Below are 15526 nucleotides of genomic sequence, written 5' to 3'. Positions count from 1 at the left end.
TGGCTGGACCTGGCAGCCTATGTGGTGCAATCGTTCCAGTTGGGCGATGGAGACAGGAGGATCAGAAGCTCAAGATCATCCTCTGTTACGTAGAGAATTGCGATGTCAGACTGAGAAGCAGGAAAGGGAGTCTCGAACACAAAAGCAGACAAGTGAGGCATCCCAGAGGGTAGACAGATGCCTGCTACCAATCCTGATAGTCCTGAGTTTGATTCCAAGGACGCATGTGGTCAAATGAGAGCCAACTCCTATAAATTGTCCTCTGTCCTCAACACTGGCACATAGAGGCATGTATGCACCTACACATGTGTATGCATATACACACACAATAAATCAATTAATAGTAATAAAAAATTAAACAAAACAGGCCATTTGTGATTGCTTCTCTTGATGTTTTGGAGACTAAACCTAGGTCCTTATAAGTCACAGGTAAGCGTTTACCACTGAACTGTAACTACAGAAAATAGATGTTTGGCAAATCAATTATATGAGCTCTTTATACAGAACAAATATTCTACTCAGCCCTTGTGCTACATGTGTTATTAAACCTTTTGCTTACTTTAACCATTGCTTATAAATACAAAATGTCCAAAGGATACCAATGGTAATAATTAAATAAGTAGATTATACTTCATAAATCTCATAGAATATTACAAATTATTCCTCGGAATCTGTTGATGATTTGGGAAATGTTTCTTTTGTAATACAGTGGGGAAAGGTATAAAAACTGGATGTTAATGTATCAAGGTAAAAACTATATGCATGGTAAAGACTGAAGAAAATGGTCTCAACAATATGAATTTTTAGTATCAGGCCTTTCATTGATTGCTTTTTTTAATTCTTCATTCCTTTGGGGAAAAATTATAGTAAGGAGCTAGTAAGTATTTTCAAATTATTGTTGTTATTATTATCATTATTATTATTATTATCATTATTATTATTACATCCACTTAGAGTGCCCGGATAGCTCAGTCGGTAGAACATCAGACTTATTACATCCACTTACTTGGAGTGGCAGGCTCATGCTTATGGAGGGCAGAGAACAATTTGCATGAAGTTATGTCTTCTTCCACCATGTGTGTCCTGGTGATAGAGCTCAGGTTAAGAGGATTGGCAGCAAGGGTCCTTCCCCACTGAGCCATCTCTCTGGCTCAATGATTCGAAAGTTCAAAAATCACTGATGTGTTTTAATCAGAAAAGAAAAAAGGAAATTGATGAAGGGAGAGGAAAAGGAAGAAAGGACGCTCTCAAGCATCAGAAAAGGAGAAAGCTAACCATGTACACAGCAATGCTCCTAACTGTGGGTGCCAAGACAAGTCCTCAACCTGCACTTCTTGCTCTAGCAAACAGAGAGCATTCAGAACACAGCAGTCAAGAGTACAGGCACAAAATGGCCTGACTCCTGCAGCTCTGCTAGGCCTTTCCAGAAGTAGCTTCAACCCCCTATTCTCACAGGTCAGAGGAACTGGCATGACCTTTTCTACAGGTCAAATTACTGTGAACCGAGTAGCTGAGATTCTCAACTCCCAGAGAGAAAACTTTTGTTCTGGTTCGTTGATTTGGAGGATTTAGTCCATGTTCTTCAGCCCTGTGGCCTTGAGCATGTGGCAGGCCAGCAGACCATGGTAGGAGCCTGTGACAGAGGAAGGCTACTCACCTCATGAAGACCAGGAAATGAAGAGAGACAGAAAGGAGTCGAGCTCACAAAATCTCCTTCCAGGGCATGTTCTCAATGACCTAACCCCACCTCTTGGAGATTCTGTGTCTTTCCAACAATGGCATAGCCTGGAAACCAAGTCATATATGTGTGTGTGTGTGTGTGTGTGTGTGTGTGTGTGTGTGTGTGTGTGTGTCCAAACTACCGCATTTCTGCACTTCCAGCTGTTTATAACTCAGCTGCCCCAGGAGAGCAGCTCAAGGCAGGCTGCTTACTTGACTGTGTAAGACCAGCCACTTTAAACCCATTCAAGTCGGCCATCCAATTTTCTTTTCACCAGATTTGTTCTTCCTTCTCAGGATATTATTGCCCCTTTGTGACAGAAGTACCGTAGCCCTTTATAGATATGGCTGCAATCAACCTTTCTTAAATTGATTGTTGAACCTAACGCGTTTCTCCCAAACTCATGATGTTCCTTAAGGGAGAGGAAGGGGATGAAGGACAGACTTTCAGTCCTCACCATCCTGGGTACAGCATTGGTTCTTAGTGTGGGGCTCACCTGAGCAATATGATAGCTCACTCATACACCATGCCTTTAAAAGCACAGGTATGCAGCCATAGCTGGGACTGTCCCAGCACAAGTGTCGGGTCACAATGACTAACCTGAAGACAATGAATAGAGAGACTTTAACTCAGACCCAGTGCCTCTTTGGAGATGCCTTATCTATAATTAAATGATCAGTATGAACATCCTCTCCATCAGCCTGCCTCTCCATGCAGCTGCCTTCCTCGTCACCAAGGTAGAGTCAAAACACATTGCCCAATATCCCCTCACTAATGCAGGATAAGAGGCAGATAGACTGAATACTATCACAGAGGCTGTGGCCGCAAGCCACAGACTTAGCATCCCTTCTATTAATAGACACTGTTTACACCGAAGTGAAAGAGCTTTTTAATGGACTCGGCATCTGTGCAGAACAGTGTTCAATCAGTGGAAGATTGAAAAAATATTAGGGAGAAATTTGCAACTACTCTCATTATTAATTTCTAGTAGGTCTTTAATAGAGCAACAATTGAGAACCTGTTCAGCCAATCAAAATAATGAGGAAAAAAAATGCCATCTCAGGATTGCTAAGGGAGAAATTTCACAGTGAAAACTCTATCAGAGATAAACGCAAACAAAAATCCTATCTTAACAAAGCATAAGGCCTGCTGTTAAAAACATTATTAGAGCAGCTCTCTGCTCCCAGACCCGGTGAGAGAGAGACCCAACCGCCTGGTGAGGTGGGCACTCCTGAGGCTGCAGAGCAGAAGAGACCACCAACACTGCTCACCCCTGCCCACATCCCTGGCCCAAGAGGAAACTGTATAAGGCCTCTGGGCTCCCATGGGGGAGGGCCCAGGAGCAGCAGGACCCCTGCGCATGAGACACCGCCGGAACCTGAAGGAAACAGACCAGATAAACAGTTCTCTGCACCCAAATCCCGTGGGAGGGAGAGCTAAACCTTCAGAGAGATAGACAAGCCTGGGAAACCAGAAGAGACTGCTCCCTGCACACACATCTCGGACGCCAGAGGAAAAAGCCAAAGACCATCTGGAACCCTGGTGCACTGAAGCTCCCGGAAGGGGCAGCACAGGTCTTCCTGGTTGCTGCCGCTGCAGAGAGCCCCTGGGCAGCACCCCACGAGCAAACCTGAGCCTTGGGACCACAGGTAAGACCAAATTTTCTGCTGCAAGAAAGCTGCCTGGTGAACTCAAGACACAGGCCCACAGGAACAGCTGAAGACCTGTAGAGAGGAAAAACTACACACCCGAAAGCAGAACACTCTGTCCCCATAACTGACTGAAAGAGAGGAAAACAGGTCTACAGCACTCCTGACACACAGGCTTATAGGACAGTCTAGCCACTGTCAGAAATAGCAGAACAAAGTAACACTAGAGATAATCTGATGGCGAGAGGCAAGCGCAGGAACCCAAGCAACAGAAACCAAGACTACATGCCATCATCGGAGCCCAATTCTCCCACCAAAACAAACATGGAATATCCAAACACACCAGAAAAGCAAGATCTAGTTTCAAAATCATATTTGATCATGATGCTGGAGGACTTCAAGAAAGACATGAACACACTTAGGGAAGCACAGGAAAACATTAATAAACAAGTAAAAGCCTACAGAGAGGAATCGCAAAAATCCCTGAAAGAATTCCAGGAAAACACAATCAAACAGTTGAAGGAATTAAAAGTGGAAATAGAAGCAATCAAGAAAGAACACATGGAAACAACCCTGGATATAGAAAACCAAAAGAAGAGACAAGGAGCTGTAGATACAAGCTTCACCAACAGAATACAAGAGATGGAAGAGAGAATCTCAGGAGCAGACGATGCCATAGAAATCATTGACTCAACTGTCAAAGATAATGTAAAGCGGAAAAAGCTACTGGTCCAAAACATACAGGAAATCCAGGACTCAATGAGAAGATCAAACCTAAGGATAATAGGTATAGAAGAGAGTGAAGACTCCCAGCTCAAAGGACCAGTAAATATCTTCAACAAAATCATAGAAGAAAACTTCCCTAACCTAAAAAAAGAGATACCCATAGACATACAAGAAGCCTACAGAACTCCAAATAGATTGGACCAGAAAAGAAACACCTCCCGTCACATAATTGTCAAAACACCAAACGCACAAAATAAAGAAAGAATATTAAAAGCAGTAAGGGAAAAAGGTCAAGTAACATATAAAGGGAGACCTATCAGAATCACACCAGACTTCTCGCCAGAAACTATGAAGGCCAGAAGATCCTGGACTGATGTTATACAGACCCTAAGAGAACACAAATGCCAGCCCAGGTTACTGTATCCAGCAAAACTCTCAATTAACATTGATGGAGAAACCAAGATATTCCATGACAAAACCAAATTTACACAATATCTTTCTACAAATCCAGCACTACAAAGGATAATAAATGGTAAAGCCCAACATAAGGAGGCAAGCTATACCCTAGAAGAAGCAAGAAACTAATCGTCTTGGCAACAAAACAAAGAGAATGAAAGCACACAAACATAACCTGACATCCAAATATGAATATAACGGGAAGCAATAATCACTATTCCTTAATATCTCTCAATATCAATGGCCTCAACTCCCCAATAAAAAGACATAGATTAACAAACTGGATACGCAACGAGGACCCTGCTTTCTGCTGCCTACAGGAAACACACCTCAGAGACAAAGACAGACACTACCTCAGAGTGAAAGGCTGGAAAACAACTTTCCAAGCAAATGGTCAGAAGAAGCAAGCTGGAGTAGCCATTCTAATATCAAATAAAATCAATTTCCAACTAAAAGTCATCAAAAAAGATAAGGAAGGACACTTCATATTCATCAATGGAAAAATCAACCAAGATGAACTCTCAATCCTAAATATCTATGCCCCAAATACAAGGGCACCTACATACGTAAAAGAAACCTTACTAAAGCTCAAAACACACATTGCACCTCACACAATAATAGTGGGAGATTTCAACACCCCACTCTCATCAATGGACAGATCATGGAAACAGAAATTAAACAGTGATGTAGACAGACTAAGAGAAGTCATGAGCCAAATGGACTTAACGGATATTTATAGAACATTCTATCCTAAAGCAAAAGGATATACCTTCTTCTCAGCTCCTCATGGTACTTTCTCCAAAATTGACCATATAATTGGTCAAAAAACGGGCCTCAACAGGTAGAGAAAGATAGATAAATAATCCCATGCGTGCTATCGGACCACCACGGCCTAAAACTGGTCTTCAATAACAATAAGGGAAGAATGCCCACATATACGTGGAAATTGAACAATGCTCTACTCAATGATAACCTGGTCAAGGAAGAAATAAAGAAAGAAATTAAAAACTTTTTAGAATTTAATGAAAATGAAGATACAACATACTCAAACTTATGGGACACAATGAAAGCTGTGCTAAGAGGAAAACTCATAGCGCTGAGTGCCTGCAGAAAGAAACAGGAAAGAGCATATGTCAGCAGCTTGACAGCACACCTAAAAGCTCTAGAACAAAAAGAAGCAAATACACCCAGGAGGAGTAGAAGGCAGGAAATAATCAAACTCAGAGCTGAAATCAACCAAGTAGAAACAAAAAGGGCCATAGAAAGAATCAACAGAACCAAAAGTTGGTTCTTTGAGAAAATCAACAAGATAGATAAACCCTTAGCCAGACTAACGAGAGGACACAGAGAGTGTGTCCAAATTAACAAAATCAGAAATGAAAAGGGAGACATAACTACAGATTCGGAGGAAATTCAAAAAATCATCAGATCTTACTATAAAAACCTATATTCAACAAAATTTGAAAATCTTCAGGAAATGGACAATTTCCTAGACAGATACCAGGTATCAAAGTTAAATCAGGAACAGATAAACCAGTTAAACAACCCCATAACTCCTAAGGAAATAGAAGCAGTCATTAAAGGTCTCCCAACCAAAAAGAGCCCAGGTCCAGACGGGTTTAGTGCAGAATTCTATCAAACCTTCATAGAAGACCTCATACCAATATTATCCAAACTATTCCACAAAATTGAAACAGATGGAGCACTACCGAATTCCTTCTACGAAGCCACAATTACTCTTATACCTAAACCACACAAAGACACAACAAAGAAAGAGAACTTCAGACCAATTTCCCTTATGAATATCGACGCAAAAATACTCAATAAAATTCTGGCAAACCGAATTCAAGAGCACATCAAAACAATCATCCACCATGATCAAGTAGGCTTCATCCCAGGCATGCAGGGATGGTTTAATATACGGAAAACCATCAACGTGATCCATTATATAAACAAAGTGAAAGAACAGAACCACATGATCATTTCATTAGATGCTGAGAAAGCATTTGACAAAATTCAACACCCCTTCATGATAAAAGTCCTGGAAAGAATAGGAATTCAAGGCCCATACCTAAACATAGTAAAAGCCATATACAGCAAACCAGTTGCTAACATTAAACTAAATGGAGAGAAACTTGAAGCAATCCCACTAAAATCAGGGACTAGACAAGGCTGCCCACTCTCTCCCTACTTATTCAATATAGTTCTTGAAGTTCTAGCCAGAGCAATCAGACAACAAGAGGAGATCAAAGGGATACAGATTGGAAAAGAAGAGGTCAAAATATCACTATTTGCAGATGACATGATAGTATATTTAAGTGATCCTAAAAGTTCCACCAGAGAACTACTAAAGCTGATAAACAACTTCAGCAAAGTGGCTGGGTATAAAATTAACTCAAATAAATCAGTTGCCTTCCTCTATACAAAAGAGAAACAAGCCAAGAAAGAAATTAGGGAAACGACACCCTTCATAATAGACCCAAATAATATAAAGTACCTCGGTGTGACTTTAACCAAGCAAGTAAAAGATCTGTACAATAAGAACTTCAAGACACTGAGGAAAGAAATTGAAGAAGACCTCAGAAGATGGAAAGATCTCCCATGCTCATGGATTGGCAGGATTAATATAGTAAAAATGGCCATTTTACCAAAAGCAATCTACAGATTCAATGCAATCCCCATCAAAATACCAATCCAATTCTTCAAAGAGTTAGACAGAACAATTTGCAAATTCATCTGGAATAACAAAAAACCCAGGATAGCTAAAGCTATCCTCAACAATAAAAGGACTTCGGGGGGAATCACTATCCCTGAACTCAAGCAGTATTACAGAGCAATAGTGATAAAAACTGCATGGTATTGGTACAGAGACAGACAGATAGACCAATGGAATAGAATTGAAGACCCAGAAATGAACCCACACACCTATGGTCACTTGATTTTTGACAAAGGAGCCAAAACCATCCAATGGCAAAAAGATAGCATTTTCAGCAAATGGTGCTGGTTCAACTGGAGGGCAACATGTAGAAGAATGCAGATCGATCCATGCCTATCACCCTGTACAAAGCTTAAGTCCAAGTGGATCAAGGACCTCCACATCAAACCAGACACACTCAAACTAATAGAAGAAAAACTAGGGAAGCATCTGGAACACATGGGCACTGGAAAAAATTTCCTGAACAAAACACCAATGGCTTATGCTCTAAGATCAAGAATCGACAAATGGGATCTCATAAAACTGCAAAGCTTCTGTAAGGCAAAGGACACTGTGGTTAGGACAAAACGGCAACCAACAGATTGGGAAAAGATCTTTACCAATCCTACAACAGATAGAGGCCTTATATCCAAAATATACAAAGAACTCAAGAAGTTAGACCGCAGGGAAACAAATAACCCTATTAAAAAATGGGGTTCAGAGCTAAACAAAGAATTCACAGCTGAGGAATGCCGAATGGCTGAGAAACACCTAAAGAAATGTTCAACATCTTTAGTCATAAGGGAAATGCAAATCAAAACAACCCTGAGATTTCACCTCACACCAGTGCGATTGGCTAAGATCCAAAACTCAGGTGACAGCAGATGGTGGCGAGGATGTGGAGAAAGAGGAACACTCCTCCATTGTTGGTGGGATTGCAGACTGGTAAAACCATTCTGGAAATCAGTCTGGAGGTTCCTCAGAAAATTGGACATTGAACTGCCTGAGGATCCAGCTATACCTCTCTTGGGCATATACCCAAAAGATGCCTCAACATATAAAAGAGACACGTGCTCCACTATGTTCATCGCAGCCTTATTTATAATAGCCAGAAAATGGAAAGAACCCAGATGCCCTTCAACAGAGGAATGGATACAGAAAATGTGGTACATCTACACAATGGAATATTACTCAGCTATCAAAAACAACGAGTTTATGAAATTCGTAGGCAAATGGTTGGAACTGGAAAATATCATCCTGAGTGAGCTAACCCAATCACAGAAAGACATACATGGTATGCACTCATTGATAAGTGGCTATTAGCCCAAATGCTTGAATTACCCTAGATCCCTAGAACAAACGAAACTCAAGACGGATGATCAAAATGTGAATGCTTCACTCCTTCTTTAAATGAGGAAAAAGAATACCCTTGGCAGGGAAGGGAGAGGCAAAGATTAAAACAGAGACTGAAGGAACACCCATTCAGAGCCTGCCCCACATGTGGCCCATACATATACAGCCACCCAATTAGACAAGATGGATGAAGCAAAGAAGTGCAGACCGACAGGAGCCGGATGTAGATCGCTCCTGAGAGACACAGCCAGAATACAGCAAATATAGAGGCGAATGCCAGCAGCAAACCACTGAACTGAGAATAGGTCCCCTATTGAAGGAATCAGAGAAAGAACTGGAAGAGCTTGAAGGGGCTCGAGACCCCAAAAGTACAACAATGCCAAGCAACCAGAGCTTCCAGGGACTAAGCCACTACCTAAAGACTATACATGGACTGACCCTGGACTCTGACCCCATAGGTAGCAATGAATATCCTAGTAAGAGCACCAGTGGAAGGGGAAGCCCTGGGTCCTGCTAAGACTGAACCCCCAGTGAACTAGTCTATGGGGGGAGGGCGGCAATGGGGGGAGGGTTGGGAAGGGAACACCCATAAGGAAGGGGAGGGGGAGGGGGATGTTTGCCCGGAAACCGGGAAAGGGAATAACACTCGAAATGTATATAAGAAATACTCAAGTTAATAAAATAAATAAATAAATAAATAAAAAATAAAAACGAAAAAAAAAAACATTATTAGAGAGAGAGAGAGAGAGAAGTATGATGATTCACACATATGAGAGGTTTATCAAGAGTAGATACAACAGCTTTCTTGATTTAAAGTTGAATAAATAGCATATTGTTATTGCTAATTTATAAGTTGAAAGTTGGGGTTGGGGGAGGCGATCCACCAGAAAACAAAGCCTACTCAAACAGAAAACAGAATGAAGAAGTTAGTGACTTAGATACATATTTGTACAGGAAAATGTCTCAGATCCTAGGGGATGATAAAATGCCTGTTGAAAGAAACATAAAAAGCAGATGATGGGAAATTAAATAAACCCAAATTATGAAATGTGTGGGTATTTTTTCCCATATTGCCATTGGATTGTGGTTACAACGAGAGATAAAGATGTGTGATAGAAAAGAGGAAGGGAGGAGCTTAACCTTGCTGGAAAGGATCTTGTAAACAGGCAGAGACATTTATTTTAAATGGCTGCCCTGCTTTACATGCATTTGTATCCTGTTAACATAAAAGGCCAGATATGTAGAGACAAGGAAACCAGAAAATGTAATTAGATTGGTAACCAGAGTGAGGATAGGCAGGGAAAGATGATGGGGGGGGGGGGGCGTTGCAGGAAGAAGTTTTATTTTCTGTTCGCAAATCTGTAGTTAAGAGACAGGTTCAGAGATGAACACCCTTAATTCTGCAGCTGGAGACAAATTCCTCAGGTTTGTGGAGCGCAGAATGAACTTGGGGAGATGCCAGGCTCTCCACAGTCAACGATTGGGAAAATAGGCTAGATGACAGATCCGGAAGAGCCCACTGAAAGGCTGGCTGGAATATTGAGCTGCAAAAGGACACCAATAGAAAAGGAAAAAAAAAAACACACAAACAAAACACAGCTATGGGAAATGAGTCTTTGTTGTGGTCCCAACAGGCCCAGGAGCCCACATTTCAAAAACCATCCCCACCACGAACCAGGAGAACAAACATGGGAATTAAGTAGGGAAGCCAAGTTCACCTTCAGCCCAGGTCTTCCTCCAGCTGTTTGGACAAGCTTATGGCCTGTTGTTGTGTCTGTTGAACATAATTAAGAACAGCTTGCTCTAGGGGAAATGAAGGATTTGATTAACAGGGAGCGTTTCTTCTCCCTTTCTTCTTTCTTGTTTTTGTTTAGCCTTATCCAGGTTTTGTTTTTTGTTTTGTTTTGTTTTAACTGTTCTTTAAATCGTGTCATGTTCTGGGGCAATTTCCACTTTCTGCTATAGATAACCAAATGCTACAGGCATATGAGCACATATTTATGGGGTGCTTGCATGTGTGTGTGCGTGCGTGTGTGCGTGCATGCGTGCGTGCGTGCGTGTGTGTGTGTGTGTGTGTGTGTGTGTGTGTGTGTGTATGTGTGTGTGTGTGTTTTCTAGGATAGAATAAAGAAGGCATGGAGAGGGGGGTACATCTGGAAGTTTCTTAGTTTAGTACCCAATGGAGTGGACTATGAGGAACTCTGAAGAAAAGCCAAGAAGCTAGTTCCCTGGGCTACCATTGACATCACTGCAAGGCAACTAAAATTTCTTTGTTAACAAGTACATCCTTCCATTCCTCTCTGTGGCTTCTGTTGTGTCCTGGTTGCCTAGCATTATGAGCACCATGGAGGGTAGACTTGGGAGATAGCAGGTGTGACATCAGCCATCCATCTTTTACAAACCACGAGTTCCAAAAGGAGCGCAGGATTTATGAGCAAATGAGTCTAGAAAGTCTCAATCAGGGAGGGAAAAAGTCATAGGAGTTATTACAACTGTGATCCAGTCAGACCCAAGAAAGGAAGGCAGACAGACAGCAGGACAATGCTGCTCTCCCTTGAGAACAAATGACCACCAAACCTGATCTTGAGAGCATTGAATAAATAAATAAATAAATAAATAAATAAATAAATAAATAAATAAATAAATAAATACTATTTGTAAAGATCAGATAAATAGGACTCATAGCTCCAGTGGCAATTTGTTAGTAGGTGGAACTTACATAGAAAGGATATGACCATCAATGTGGTTTGAACTTGGAGGAAGCTTCTAGTTAGGGAAATCCCAAAGATGATATGTTTGCTTGATGTTTGGTGCATTCAATTATGTATCCAATGGATCTGTGAAAGATGCTGGGCCTTGCACATAGCACGCATTCAGAAAACAAGGGCACCATTTGGTGGCAAGTAGATGAGAGTGAAAAAAAATTAAATATTTTTCAATGCATTCCCTGTGGGGTGTGTGTGTGTGTGTGTGTGTGTGTGTGTGTGTGTGTGTGTGTGGTGTAGGTGTTTATGAGAGGCTCTCTGTGTGTGTCTATGTGTGTGTGTGTCTCTTCTCTCCTGTTTCTTTCTGTCTTTTGTCTCTCTGTCTCTTGTCTCTCTCATTCTGTCTCTTGTCTCTCTTGTGTCTCTCTCTGTCTGTCTGTCTGTCTGTCTCTCTCTCTCTCTCTCTCTCTCTCTCTCTGTCTCTCTCTCTCATGCCTTTGACACAGAGTCACAGAGTCCAGGGCTGACTTCCAATTTGCAGCCTGCCTCAGCCTCCTAGGCCACCCCACTATACCTGACCTCACAATGCTTATAGATACATTTTTTTCCTCTCTCATTCTCAGCACGACACCCATCCCCAGTGATTTCCACAAAATGGATGCAGTACTTGCCAACTAGCACTTACCTAGCCAGTGTCTGGACCTCTGGTTTATCAGATTGCCTGTCTGTCATAAGCATTCCCAGGCTTGGAAGTCTCTGTTTTCTTCCGCTATCCTAGAAATAATGTTCCAACCCTTCTTCTGATGTGTGTGGCAGCACACGGTACCTCTAAACATTTAACCAACCTTCCCCTGAGCACTCTGTGTTCGGACAGCAGGTTCTCACTTGCCTTTGCAACATCCTGTAACCCTCTGTTTGGGCAATTTATCTACTCCCACCTACAGTGGATCTCAACGTCCTTCCTCATCAGCTTTCTGTGCTTTAGGATAAAGCTCATCTTTCTTCTGATTTCCTTCTATATCCCGAGAAGACTCAGCACTCCAGAGGCTCAGGACTGTAAGTCTCACCAGGTCCTGAGACTCGCACTGGCTTTTTTACATAGATGTGTGTTCTTGGGTTAGTCTCTGCTCCCCCTTCCCCCCACCCAGATCCCAACGGATGCCTGCACTCTCTGAACATTTACTGACTGACTGCCTCATATGTTCCATGGACCCTGTAGTAAGAATCTGTTGTCAAAATGCTCGTAATCATAGAAGGGGAAAGACACTGGGGTCAATAAATAGATTCCCACTATGTGTGCCTCTGAGCGTCTGGGGGCACTTGTCTCTGAGGGGAGTGGTGACTTTCTTCTCTGGCCCCTATTAAGATTATTGTACATGCATCGGGGTTTGTTTTTGTTTTAAAGGACCTGCTTCACGTCAGTGAATGTGCCAATAGGAGATTAAGGTTGAAAATTATCTAGATGATCTTTGAATTTCTTCAGTCTTCCAGGAAAAAAATTTGGGATCAGAGTAACTTCTCCACAGACTATCTCTGGAAGCCAAAATAAACACTGAGTCTCCTCACAAGGAAAAACAAAACAAAACAAAAAAAACACAAAAAAATGGTGCTTAATGAATGGTATGGGAACAAAGCTTTTCCATGTGTATTTCTTTCTACTTTTTAATTTTAGTGAATGACTCATTGAAAATCAGTGTTGTTGGACATGTTGATACATGCCATTAGTTTAGGTACTCCGGAGGCTGGGGCAGGTGGATCTCTGTGAGTTTGAGGCCAGCCTGGCTTACATAGCAAGTTCCAGGACACCCAAAGCTAACAGAGACCCTGTCTCCAAGAAAGAAATAAAGAAAGGAAGGAAGGAAGGAAGAAAGGAGGGAAGGAAGGAAGAAAGGAGGGAAGGAAGGAAGAAAGGAGGGAAGGAAGGAAAAAGGAAAGGAAAGAAGGAAGGAAGGAAGGAAGGAAGGAAAGAAAGAAAGAAAGAAAGAAAGAAAGAAAGAAAGAAAGAAAGAAAGAAAGAAAGAAAGAAAGAAAGAAAGGCAGGAAAGAAGGGAGGAAGAGAGAGAGAGAGAGAGAGAGAGAGAGAGAGAGAGAGAGAGAGAGATCCAATATGGCTGCCTCCTGGATCTGGAGTTAAGAATGCCTTCACAGAGCTTCAAGCCAAAGTTATTGATACTCAATAGAAGGTGAAACCTGCAGACAGACTGAACAGCTAGACTGAACGTAAAAACATGCACACCTTATGGACATGGAAATTATGACGCTGGTAGATAAAACTAACATGTATGAAGGCATAGGGAGAATGTTTATTTTACAGTCCAAGGAAGTAATTCATAACCAGATGTCAGAAAAAAAACAGAAAATAGCAGGAGAAAAAAATTAAAGAGCTGGAGCAGAAGTCATCCTACCTGGAGGATGAAGTGTTAAGGAATCTTAGGACAGCATTAGAGAGATGCTGGTGGCACGAAGGGCACAGTAGGAGCTGCAGGGTAAGTTCTTCCCTTCTGATCCCTCCCATCCTGTCAAGGCAGGGGCTGTGCAGGGCACTGCCCTCCCTCTGCCAAGCCGTCCTATCTGTCACCCTGAGCCCCTTCAGATCCCAAAGGAATGTCTGCCAGCCCCTGCCCAGGACACTCTCCCTTTCTGGGGCAAGCCAGGAGCTCTCAACAGAGGGAAGACTGGAGGACTGATGGAGAATGCTGCCCAAGCCTGTCACTAGGCATGTAGATTAGACCAGGTTAGACCAATAAAAAGCTATGTCTTGCCCTGAGGAAGGAAGGAAGGAAGGAAGGAAGGAATGAAGGAAGGAAGGAAGGAAGGGAGGGAGGGAGGGAGGGAGGGAGGGAGGAAGGAAGGGAGGGAGGGAGGGAGGGAGGGAGGAAGGGAGGGAGGGAGGGAGGGAGGGAGGGAGGGAGGAAGGAAGGAAGGAAGGAAGGAAGGAAAGCAAAGCTGTATTCAATATGGTTTCAGTGACTCAATGGGACAAATCTGAACATGCTAGATTTCTCTACAGTTATTGTTTTCTGGAAGGTGGATGACAAATGATATTTAATGTAGACAGAGATGAGGAAGCTACAGAGGGAACGAAGGTGGGAGTATGATACCCAGTGATATTTGGCTACAATTTTTGGGCTGAGGAGATGGCTCCATAGTAAGGCGCTTGTCATGTGAGCATGGCGAGATGACTTCCGATCCCCAGCACCCCCCATACACACACAAACACCCAAACTCACACACACACACACCTACACATTCTTGAGTACCTCTTGTGTCTGATGGGTTTGTTTTGCTTCTCAATTTTCCTACATTGAGTCCAGGGTTAGGGTACTGGGAATGAAAGACAAGAAGTGATTCAGGGTTGACTTTGGCTGTCTCTGGTTCAGACCTGGGTGCTTTCCTGGAAGATAAGGAACTGAGCAATGGCAGACATGGGAAGATCCTGAACGTCCTCTGACCTTTGCTCAGCCCGTTGGTTTCTCTGTGTCTGTAGTAGAGCTCTATACAGAAGCCCAAACCGTAGACTGAGCCCTACTCCTTACTATTTATTTCTCTGCATCCTGCTTGGCTTTCCATCTCATCACCACATGAAGAACGTTGCTCATAGACACTGATGCTGGGGTTCGGGGTCAAGTGGCAAGTGCTTGGGGAAATGAGGTAGCAACCTTTTCCACTTGGACACCTGTTATGGTTTGAATACAGTCTGTTCTCTCCAAATGTGTGCCAACGTGTGATTGCTTCTGTAGCCATGCTGGGAGGCAGGCCATTAAAGAGATAGTAATTGGGGGTTAAGACTTGTCCTAGAGTGAAATCTTGCTCTCTCATGAGACTACACCAGTTCCCACAAGAGCAGGTTGTTATGAAGGAGACTGTCTTTGTGTCTTGGCTCTTTCTGCAATGAATTGAAGCAGTAAAAGATAGTCACCATGAACATGGTGCCCATGCCTTTGGGATACCCAGGATCCAGGACTACAAGCTGGTGCATGTATTCTGACAGAGGGGGCCAGTAATGTTTACTTTGAGAAGAAACAAACATAGTAGTACCACCAGGCTTGAGCTCATTCAAGCTTGAGTTCACAACCTTGCAGTAGTTCATGCAATGAAGACCAGGGCAGACTCTACTGAATGCCTCTTAGCCCTCTGTTTACCTCTCGCCCTGTGTATAGATCACACTCAACCCATTTACGATGTTCCCACTGACAGACTTGGAAACTATTAAAAACGGACA

General features: G+C 42.5%; 1 pseudogene; it reads left to right on the top strand.

The window, feature by feature from the left end:
• Positions 1 to 2400: 2400 nt before the first annotated feature.
• Positions 2401 to 13780, top strand: LOC134482796 (prefoldin subunit 1-like; annotated as a pseudogene).
• Positions 13781 to 15526: the final 1746 nt, after the last annotated feature.

Source organism: Rattus norvegicus, chromosome 17 (genome assembly GCF_021556685.1).
Source record: "Rattus norvegicus strain SHRSP/BbbUtx chromosome 17, alternate assembly SHRSP_T2T, whole genome shotgun sequence".
NCBI lineage: Eukaryota > Metazoa > Chordata > Mammalia > Rodentia > Muridae > Rattus > Rattus norvegicus.
Note: the sequence above shows the minus strand (reverse complement) of the source record. Positions and strands in the feature narration are given on the sequence as shown.